Here is a 13,158-nt window from a genome sequence, read left to right as displayed (position 1 = left end):
ATCACTTGGCGTCCGTCGTCCGTCGTCCGGCGTCCGTCGTTAACTTTTACAAAAATCTTCTCCTACTTAGCCAAATTTAACCAAACTTGCCCACAATCATCATTGATGTATCTAGTTTAAAATTTGTGTTTTTTTACCCGGCCAACCTACCAAGATGGCCGTCATGGCTAAACATAGAACATAGGGGTAAAATGCAGTTTTTGGCTTATAACTCAAAAACCCCTAAATTGGTAATTTTAAGGAAATTTTAATGTTTTTGGTTAGTATCTTGAATATTATAATAGATAGAGATAAACTGTAAACAGCAATAATGTTCAACAAAGTAAGATTTACAAATAAGTCAACATGATCAAAATGGTCAGTTGCCCCCTTTAGGAGTAATTGCCCTTTATAGTCAATTTTTAACCATTTTTCGTAAATCTCCATGATCTTTTACAAAAATCTTAGCCTCCGAAACTACCGGGCCAAATTAATCCAAACTTAGCCAAAATCATCATTGATGTATCTAGTTTAAAATTTGTATTTTTTTTACCCGGCCAACCAACCAAGATGGCCGCCACGGCTAAAAGTAGAACATGGAGGTTAAATGCAGTTTTTGGTTATTACTCAAAAACCAAAGCATTTAGAGCAAATCTGACATGGTGTAAAATTGTTTATCTGGTCAAGATCTATCTGCCCTGAAATTTTAAGATGAATGGGACAACCTGTTGTTGGGTTGCTGCCCCTGAATTGGTAATTTTAAGGACATTTTGCTGTTTTTGGAAATTATCTTGAATATTATTATGGATAAAGATAAACTGTAAACAGCAAAAATCTTCAGCAAAGTAAAATTTACAAGTAAGACAACAGCACCAAAATGGTCAGTTGACCCCTTTAGAAGTTTTTGCCCTTTATAGTAAATTTTTATCCATTTTTCGTAAATCTTAGTTAACTTTTACAAAAATCTTCTCCTCTGAAACTACTGGGCCAAATTTACCAAACATTGCCAGAATCATTATTAGGCTATCTAGTTAAAAATTGTGTTTTGTGACCGGGCAAACCAACCAAGATGGCCGCTACGTCTAAAAATAGAAGATAGGGGTAAAATGCAGTTTTTGGCTTATAACTCAATAACCAAAGCATTTAGAGCAAATCTGACAAGGGGTAAAATTGTTTATCTGGTCAAGATCTATCTGCCCTGAAATTTTGAGATGAATCGGACAACTCGTTGTTCGGTTGCTGCCCCTGAATTTTAAGGAAATTTTGCTGTTTTGGGTTATTATCTTGAATATTATTATAAATAGAGATAACCAGGGGTACAATCAAAATCACGTGATGGATATACACACACCGGAAGTTACAGTCGAACTCGCCGCTTGAAAGGTTAGTAGTTGCATTTCTTGTTTATATCAATTAGATTTTGATTAATACGTTGGCACACCGAATGTCGGATAGTATGTAGTTTTAAAATACACAATTGTTTTTGCTAGAAAGCGTGCAGTTATTGCAAACACTTCGACACAGTTCCAAATTTTTGACGGATAACTGTGTCGAAGTGTTAGCATTAACTGCATGCTTTCTAGCAAGGATAATTGTGTATTTCAAAACTAGATAGTATCCGACATTCGGTGCACTACCTTATTTATTTTATTTTATTGATATAAACAAGTAAATACGACTACTCACCTTTCAAGCGGTCTGCTCGACTGTTACTTCCGGTGTGTGTATATCCATTACGTGATTTTGATTGTACCCCTTGGATAAACTGTAAACAGCAATAATGTACAGCAATTTAAGACGGACAAGTTCATTATAGATAGAGATAATTGTAAACAGCAAGAATGTTCAGTAAAGTAAGATGTACAAACACATCACAATCACCTAAACACAATTTTGTCATGAACTGTCTGCATCCTTTGTTTAATTCACATATGCCAAGGTGAGCGACACAGGCTCTTTAGAGTCTCTAGTTTTTGTTATGCTTGAAGATGTTGGTTTAATAATTGGTATATAGTTTTATCATGACAAGTTAAAGATAAAGTTCGAATTTTGTTCCGGTCTGATGATTTTGTGCAGAGTTATGGTGATAATCAGTTTTCCACACTTTTTTCGTCATGCTTGACTATATTGACTTTATACTTTTTTACACCATGACAAGATATAGATCAAGTTAGCATTTTGTCCCAGTTAAATGAATTCTTTACCGGTAGTGGACTATGTATTGTCATGCAGTACTCTCAGAATGCTTGTTTATATTTAAATCTGTAGTAATCCTGCAGAAAAGGTAAGGGTAGTTAAGAATTTTGTGTTAGTTTAAACTTTTAGAAGTTCGGGGCATAAAAACGTTAAAAATATGCAGCACAGCCCAATTTTTTTAACCTTTGAAAAAAATAGAAATGCATATAAACTTTCCATTCTAGGATATGATTTTTTTTCAAAACTTCTTAAAAAGTGTTTCAGTTTTAGCCGTAAAAGAAGTTCCTATGGGTAATTGCATTGTCAATATTTACAGAAATGCAACCTTTATTGGGCGAAAAAAGAGAACATACAGAATTTAACCACATTTGGTTTTCTCACAGATTTTTAATGAAATTTACCCAAATATTAAGTTTTATAAATATTTCATGATGATTGAGAAAACCCTTGGCCTTGACTTTGATGACTCAGCATAAATTCACAGTTTACAATATGCATAGTTTACCTAAAGCCCTGAATTCAAAAAAAATCATAATATAGGCATATTTGTAAGTTAAATTGTTAAGAAGTGCTTATATTTACTCTTCGCTGTCATTGAAAATCATAGATCCTTCCTCAATATTATTGGTGGAGAGTTTTTGTCCTGTCGATAACCCAAAAGTTAACCGTAACAACTAAATCTGCTTTTTTGTTACAACGACATAAACAATCCAAGCTAGAAACACAAAAATATCTCAACAAAACTTACACTAGTGTGTCCTATCCCCAATATATACTAGATATTCCATATTGCTAGAAACAGCAGACTAATTTAGGAAATTTGAGGTCCCAGGGGCAAAAAACAGAAAACATTGCCTACACCCTAGGTCACTAAACAAATAATTTAAATTGCAAATGCTATGATTTAATGATCTTAAACGTCTTTAAATTGACCATTTGAGGAAGAAATTGTGAACTTTCATTGACACATAGGCATACAATAAGATGTGGACTGGAGACAGAGGCCCTTTATTGCTTGCTGTTCGATGTGAGCCTAGGCTCAGTGTTTAATACCGTACCTTGATCTATAATGGTTTACTTTTATAAAGGTGACTTGGAAGGAGAGTTGTCTCATTGGCACAGTTCATACCACATCTTTCTATATCTATGAATTGTTTTATGTGTACATATATTTTGATATATATTGTGTCATTGTTACATATGTTGGACGAATGTATCATGTAAATAAAATCAAAACCTTTATTTTTTGTTCTATGCTTTACACTACCCTGATTCCCACAACAAAAATACCGAAGATCATATTAAAATGCTTGATTTTTTTATCTGCAACATATTTGTTGATATTTTTGTTGGATTGATAATCCAGCATACCGTTGGTATTCCAATGGGTACTAAATGTGCGCCACTACTAGCAAACTTGTATTCATATGAAGAAGATCTATACAGAACCATCTTAAAGATAAAAAAAAGTTTTTTAATGTCACTTAAAGAGTCATTGCGGAGGGGGCATTAAGTTTTACCCTTTCCGACTGTACGTCCGTACGTCCGTCCGTCCACACGTCCCAAAATTGGTTTCCGTTCTTTAACTTCAGTTTGCCTTTACCAAATGTTATGAAACTTATACACAATGCTTATAAGCACAAAACATAGATCGAGTTTGAATTTTGGGGGCATCACTTTTATTGTTCGAGAGTTATGCCCCTTTTCAAATAAGAAAAAAATGCTGAATTTTTCGTTTCCGTTCTCTCACTTTAGTTTGCCTCAACCAAATATTATGAAACTTATCCAAAATGTTTATTACCACAAAATACAGATCAAGTTTGAATTTTTGTGGTGTCACTTTCGCCGTTCTAGAATTATACGCCTTTAAAAATGGAAACAATTGATGAATTTTTCGTTTCTGTTCTCTAATTTAAGTTATGTCAACTAAATGTTCTGAAACTTATAAACAATGCTTATTACCACACAACTCAGATCAAGTTCAAATTTGGGTAGTGTCACTTTTACAGTTCTTGAGTTACGGCCCTTTATAACGTTATATGCAAGCGGGGGCATCATCTGTGTCCCATGGACACATTCCCCATTTATTTAATTATGTTTTGCAAATTCAGCAACATGCAAATGATATTGCCATGCTAAATATAACATTTAATTATTATAATCATTTATATAGTTCAAATCCTCTTTTAATACTATGTCCAAGTTGTCATAAAAGACGATCCCAGTTGACTTATTGACGGGCCAAGTTGACCGAGTAGTAGGTCTGATTTGACTCGGTCCGACTTGTCTCTGGGCCGAGATGTCCCACTTTTTACCTATTGTCAATTTCCAATTTCTGTGCAGTAACACTCTCTGCACGGCGTTAATATGTCTCAATTGATATGTTAAGATGTACACTCTATACATACTTATTAACAGAGGTGTGCTCTTTGCATTAGGCGGATCCAGGGGGGACAGGGGGGCCCCGGCCCCCCCTTTTGTGGGAAAACTTTGGTGGATTATATAGGAAATCACGGAAGCATGACTGGAGCGGGCCTCCCCTTAGGTCAGTCAGCGCCCTCCCCCCCCCCATCCCCCCCACACACACACCCTTATAAAAAGTTCTGGATCCGCCACTGCTTGGCACAACAAATGCTCCGAGTTATTATGAAGAACAACTGAAATCGACACTATGTCAGTTCAACAGTCACTATCACTAACTTGTTGACATATATATCAGGACTCACTAGTGACATGTTTTCCATATCTTAGATCTGTATATCCCAGTACAGTCACTATCACGGTTGACAGATAAGATATGTCTTGACTCACTAGCGACATGTTTTCAAGATTTTAGATCTGAATATCCTAGTATAGTCACTATCACGGTTGACATATACGATCTGTCAGGACTCACTAGCGACATGTTTTCCAGATCTTAGATCTGTATATCCCAGTACAGTCACTATCACGGTTGACAGATACGATATGTCTTGACTTACTAGTGACATGGTTTCCAGATCTTAGATCTGTATATCCCAGTATAGTCACTATCACGATTGACAGATAAGATATGTCTTGACTTACTAGTGACATGTTTTCCAGATCTTACATCTGTATATCCCAGTATAGTCACTATCACGGTTGACAGATACGATATGTCTTGACTCACTATCGACATGTTTTCAAGATTTTAGATCTGAATATCCAAGTATAGTCACTATCACGGTTGACATATACGATATGTCAGGACTCACTAGCGACATGTTTCCAGATCTTAGATCTGTATATCCCAGTACAGTCACTATCACGGTTGACAGATACGATATGTCTTGACTTACTAGTGACATGGTTTCCAGACCTTAGATCTGTATATCCCAGTATAGTCACTATAACGATTGACAGATAAGATATGTCTTGACTTACTAGTGACATGTTTTCCAGATCTTAGATCTGTATATCCCAGTATAGTCACTATCACGGTTGACAGATACGATATGTCTTGACTCACTAGCGACATGTTTTCCAGATCTTAGATCTGTATATCCCAGTATAGTCACTATCACGGTTGACAGATACGATATGTCTTGACTTACTAGCGACATGTTTTCAAGATTTTAGATCTGAATATCCAAGTATAGTCACTATCACGGTTGACATATACGATATGTCAGGACTCACTAGCGAAATGTTTCCAGATCTTAGATCTGTATATCCCAGTACAGTCACTATCACGGTTGACAGATACAATATGTCTTGACTTACTAGTGACATGGTTTCCAGATCTTAGATCTGTATATCCCAGTATAGTCACTATAACGATTGACAGATAAGATATGTCTTGACTTACTAGTGACATGTTTTCCAGATCTTAGATCTGTATATCCCAGTATAGTCACTATCACAATTGACAGATACGATATGTCTTGACTTACTAGTGACATGTTTTCCAGATCTTAGATCTGTATATCCCAGTATAGTCACTTTCACGATTGACAGATAAGATATGTCAGGACTCACTAGTGACATGTTTTCCAGATCTTAGATCTGTATTTCCCAGTACAGTCACTATCACGGTTGACAGATACGATATGTCTGGACTCACTAGCGACATGTTTTCCAGATCTTCGATCTGTATATCCCAGTACAGTCACTATCACGGTTGACAGATACGATATGTCTGGACTCACTAGTGACATGTTTTCCGGATCTTAGATCTGTTTATCCCAGTATAGTCACTATCACGATTGACAGATACGATATGTCTGGACTCACTAGCGACATGTTTTCCAGATCTTAGATCTGTATATCCCAGTATAGTCACTATCACGGTTGACAGATAAGATATGTCTGGACATACTAGCGACATGTTTTCCAGATCTTAGATCTGTATATCCCAGTACAGTCACTACCACGGTTGACAGATAAGATATGTCTTGACACACTAGTGACATGTTTTCCAGATCTTAGATATGTATATCCCAGTATAGTCACTATCACGGTTGACATATACGATATGTCTGGACTCACTAGCGACATGTTTTCCAGATCTTAGATCTGTATATCCCAGTATAGTCACTATCACGATTGACAGATACGATATGTCTGGACTCACTAGCGACATGTTATCTAGATCTTTGATCTGTATATCCCAGTACAGCCACTATCACGGTTGACAGATAAGATATGTCTTGACTCACTAGTGACATGTTTTCCAGATCTTAGATCTGTATATCCCAGTACAGTCACTACCACGGTTGACAGATAAGATATGTCTTGACTCACTAGTGACATGTTTTCCAGATCTAAGATCTGTATATCCCAGTACAGTCACTATCACGGTTGACAGATAAGACATTTCTTGACTCAATAGCGACATGTTTTTAAAAATAGATCTGTATATCCCAGTACAGTCACTATCACATTGACAGATACGATATGTCTTGACTCACTAGTGACATGTTTTCCAGATCTTAGATCTGTATATCCTAGTCCAGTCACTATCACGGTTGACAGATACGATATGTCTTGACTTACTTGTGACATGGTTTCCAGATCTTAGATCTGTATATCCCAGTAGAGTCACTATCACGGTTGACATATACGATATGTCTGGACTCACTAGCGACATGTTTTCCAGATCTTAGATCTGTATATCCCAGTATAGTCACTATCACGATTGACAGATACGATATGTCTGGACTCACTAGCGACATGTTATCTAGATCTTTGATCTGTATATCCCAGTACAGCCACTACCACGGTTGACAGATGAGATATGTCTTGACTCACTAGTGACATGTTTTCCAGATCTTAGATCTGTATATCACAGTACAGTCACTATCACGGTTGACAGATAAGATATGTCTTGACTCACTAGTGACATGTTTTCCAGATCTTAGATCTGTATATCACAGTACAGTCACTATCACGGTTGACAGATACGATATGTCTGGACTCACTAGTGACATGTTTTCCAGATCTTAGATCTGTATATCCCAGTATAGTCACTATCACGGTTGACAGATACGATATGTCTGGACTCACTAGTGTCATATTTTCCGGATCTTAGATCTGTTTATCCCAGTATAGTCACTATCACGATTGACAGATACGATATGTCTGGACTCACTAGCGACATGTTTTCCAGATCTTAGATCTGTATATCCCAGTATAGTCACTATCACGGTTGACAGATAAGATATGTCTGGACATACTAGCGACATGTTTTCCAGATCTTAGATCTGTATATCCCAGTATAGTCACTATCACAGTTGACAGATACGATATGTCTGGACTCACTAGCGACATGTTTTCCAGATCTTAGATCTGTATATCCCAGTATAGTCACTATCACGGTTGACAGATAATATATGTCTGGACATACTAGCGACATGTTTTCCAGATCTTAGATCTGTATATCCCAGTACAGTCACTATCACGGTATACAGATAAGATATGTCTTGACTCACTAGTGACATGTTTTCCAGATCAAAGATCTGTATATCCCAGTACAGTCACTATCACGGTTGACAGATAAGACATTTCTTGACTCAATAGCGACATGTTTTTAAAAATAGATCTGTATATCCCAGTACAGTCACTATCACGATTGACAGATACGATATTTCTTGACTCACTAGCGACATGTTTTCCAGATCTTAGATCTGTATATCCTAGTACAGTCACTATCACGGTTGACAGATACGATATGTCTTGACTTACTTGTGACATGGTTTCCAGATCTTAGATCTGTATATCCCAGTATAGTCACTATAACGATTGACAGATAAGATATGTCTTGACTTACTAGTGACATGTTTTCCAGATCTTAGATCTGTATATCCCAGTATAGTCACTATCACAATTGACAGATACGATATGTCTTGACTTACTAGTGACATGTTTTCCAGATCTTAGATCTGTATATCCCAGTATAGTCACTTTCACGATTGACAGATAAGATATGTCAGGACTCACTAGTGACATGTTTTCCAGATCTTAGATCTGTATTTCCCAGTACAGTCACTATCACGGTTGACAGATAAGATATGTCTGGACTCACTAGCGACATGTTTTCCAGATCTTAGATCTGTATATCCCTGTACAGTCACTATCACGGTTGACAGATACGATATGATTGGACTCATAAGTGACATGTTTTCCGGATCTTAGATCTGTTTATCCTAGTACAGCCACTATCACGGTTGACAGATACGATATGTCTTGACTTACTTGTGACATGGTTTCCAGATCTTAGATCTGTATATCCCAGTATAGTCACTATAACGATTGACAGATAAGATATGTCTTGACTTACTAGTGACATGTTTTCCAGATCTTAGATCTGTATATCCCAGTATAGTCACTATCACAATTGACAGATACGATATGTCTTGACTTACTTGTGACATGGTTTCCAGATCTTAGATCTGTATATCCCAGTATAGTCACTATAACGATTGACATATAAGATATGTCTTGACTTACTAGCGACATGTTTTCCAGATCTTAGATCTGTATATCCCAGTATAGTCACTATCACAGTTGACAGATACGATATGTCTGGACTCACTAGCGACATGTTTTCCAGATCTTAGATCTGTATATCCCAGTATAGTCACTATCACGGTTGACAGATATTATATGTCTGGACATACTAGCGACATGTTTTCCAGATCTTAGATCTGTATATCCCAGTACAGTCACTATCACGGTTGACAGATAAGATATGTCTTGATTCCCTAGCGACATGTTTTCCAGATCTTAGATCTGTATATCCCAGTACATTCACTACCACGGTTGACAGATAAGATATGTCTTGACTCACTAGTGACATGTTTTCCAGATCTAAGATCTGTATATCCCAGTACAGTCACTATCACGGTTGACAGGTAAGACATTTCTTGACTCAATAGCGACATGTTTTTAAAAATAGATCTGTATATCCCAGTACAGTCACTATCACGATTGACAGATACGATATGTCTTGACTCACTAGTGACATGTTTTCCAGATCTTAGATCTGTATATCCTAGTACAGTCACTATCACGGTTGACAGATACGATATGTCTTGACTTACTTGTGACATGGTTTCCAGATCTTAGATCTGTATATCCCAGTATAGTCACTATCACGGTTGACATATACGATATGTCTGGACTCACTAGCGACATGTTATCTAGATCTTTGATCTGTATATCACAGTACAGTCACTATCACGGTTGACAGATAAGATATGTCTTGAATCACTAGTGACATGTTTTCCAGATCTTAGATCTGTATATCACAGTACAGTCACTATCACGGTTGACAGATACGATATGTCTGGACTCACTAGTGACATGTTTCCCAGATCTTAGATCTGTATATCCCAGTATAGTCACTATCACGGTTGACAGATACGATATGTCTGGACTCACTAGTGTCATGTTTTCCGGATCTTAGATCTGTTTATCCCAGTATAGTCACTATCACGATTGACAGATACGATATGTCTGGACTCACTAGCGACATGTTTTCCAGATCTTAGATCTGTATATCCCAGTATAGTCACTATCACGGTTGACAGATAAGATATGTCTGGACATACTAGCGACATGTTTTCCAGATCTTAGATATGTATATCCCAGTATAGTCACTATCACAGTTGACAGATACGATATGTCTGGACTCACTAGCGACATGTTTTCCAGATCTTAGATCTGTATATCCCAGTATAGTCACTATCACGGTTGACAGATAATATATGTCTGGACATACTAGCGACATGTTTTCCAGATCTTAGATCTGTATATCCCAGTACAGTCACTATCACGGTATACAGATAAGATATGTCTTGATTCCCTAGCGACATGTTTTCCAGATCTTAGATCTGTATATCCCAGTACAGTCACTACCACGGTTGACAGATAAGATATGTCTTGACTCACTAGTGACATGTTTTCCAGATCTAAGATCTGTATATCCCAGTACAGTCACTATCACGGTTGACAGATAAGACATTTCTTGACTCAATAGCGACATGTTTTTAAAAATAGATCTGTATATCCCAGTACAGTCACTATCACGATTGACAGATACGATATTTCTTGACTCACTAGCGACACGTTTTCCAGATCTTAGATCTGTATATCCTAGTACAGTCACTATCACGGTTGACAGATACGATATGTCTTGACTTACTTGTGACATGGTTTCCAGATCTTAGATCTGTATATCCCAGTATAGTCACTATAACGATTGACAGATAAGATATGTCTTGACTTACTAGTGACATGTTTTCCAGATCTTAGATCTGTATATCCCAGTATAGTCACTATCACAATTGACAGATACGATATGTCTTGACTTACTAGTGACATGTTTTCCAGATCTTAGATCTGTATATCCCAGTATAGTCACTTTCACGATTGACAGATAAGATATGTCAGGACTCACTAGTGACATGTTTTCCAGATCTTAGATCTGTATTTCCCAGTACAGTCACTATCACGGTTGACAGATACGATATGTCTGGACTCACTAGCGACATGTTTTCCAGATCTTAGATATGTATATCCAAATACAGTCACTATCACGGTTGACAGATACGATATGTCTGGACTCACTAGCGACATGTTTTCCAGATCTTAGATCTGTATATCCAAGTACAGTCACTATCACGATTGACCTCTACGATATGTCTGTACTCACTAGCGACATGTTTTCCAGATCTTAGATCTGTATATCCCAGTACAGTCACTATCACGGTTGACAGATAAAATATGTCTTGATTCCCTAGCGACATGTTTTCCAGATCTTAGATCTGTATATCCCAGTACAGTCACTACCACGGTTGACAGATAAGATATGTCTTGACTCACTAGTGACATGTTTTCCAGATCTAAAATCTGTATATCCCAGTACAGTCACTATCACGGTTGACAGATAAGACATTTCTTGACTCAATAGCGACATGTTTTTAAAAATAGATCTGTATATCCCAGTACAGTCACTATCACGATTGACAGATACGATATGTCTTGACTTACTAGTGACATGTTTTCCAGATCTTAGATCTGTATATCCTAGTACAGTCACTATCACGGTTGACAGATACGATATGTCTTGACTTACTTGTGACATGGTTTCCAGATCTTAGATCTGTATATCCCAGTATAGTCACTATCACGGTTGACATATACGATATGTCTTTACTCACTAGCGACATGTTATCTAGATCTTTGATCTGTATATCCCAGTACAGCCACTATCACGGTTGACAGATAAGATATGTCTTGACTCACTAGTGACATGTTTTCCAGATCTTAGATCTGTATATCACAGTACAGTCACTATCACGGTTGACAGATAAGATATGTCTTGACTCACTAGTGACATGTTTTCCAGATCTTAGATATGTATATCACAGTACAGTCACTATCACGGTTGACAGATACGATATGTCTGGACTCACTAGCGACATGTTTTCCAGATCTTAGATCTGTATATCCCAGTATAGTCACTATCACGGTTGACAGATACGATATGTCTGGACTCACTAGTGTCATGTTTTCCGGATCTTAGATCTGTTTATCCCAGTATAGTCACTATCACGATTGACAGATACGATATGTCTGGGCTCACTAGCGACATGTTTTCCAGATCTTAGATCTGTATATCCCAGTATAGTCACTATCACGGTTGACAGCTAAGATATGTCTGGACATACTGGCGACATGTTTTCCAGATCTTAGATCTGTATATCCCAGTATAGTCACTATCACAGTTGACAGATACGATATGTCTGGACTCACTAGCGACATGTTTTCTAGATCTTAGATCTGTATATCCCAGTATAGTCACTATCAAGGTTGACAGATACGATATGTCTTGACTCACTAGTGACATGTTTTCCGGATCTTAGATCTGTTTATCCCAGTACAGTCACTATCACGGTTGACAGATACGATATGTCTTGACTCACTAGTGACATGTTTTCCAGATCTTAGATCTGTATATCCCAGTATATTCACTATCACGATTGACAGATACGATATGTCTTGACTCACTAGTGACATGTTTTCCAGATCTTAGATCTGTATATCCCAGTACAGTCACTATCACGGTTGACATATACGATATGTCTTGACCCACAAGTGACATGTTTTCTAGATCTTAGATCTGTATATCCCAGTATAGTCACTATCACAATTGACAGATACGATATGTCTTGACTCACTAGCGACATGTTTTCCAGATCTTAGATCTGTATATCCCAGTATAGTCACTATCACGGTTGACAGATACGATATGTCTGGACTCACTAGCGACATGTTTGTCAGATCTTAGATCTGTATATCCCAGTATAGTCGTCTGATCTGTAATTTTATCGACGGTGTCCTTATCCTGAGTGTGATATTTTGACCGATTGAATCCACCTAGCGGGTGATACATGTATAGCATGATATACGTACACTGTCGAAACACCTGGTTTTGCTGATTTTGGAGTTGATGTGATT

This window comes from Mytilus trossulus, chromosome 5 (assembly GCF_036588685.1).
Source record: "Mytilus trossulus isolate FHL-02 chromosome 5, PNRI_Mtr1.1.1.hap1, whole genome shotgun sequence".
In the NCBI taxonomy this organism is placed as follows: domain Eukaryota; kingdom Metazoa; phylum Mollusca; class Bivalvia; order Mytilida; family Mytilidae; genus Mytilus; species Mytilus trossulus.
Note: the sequence above shows the minus strand (reverse complement) of the source record.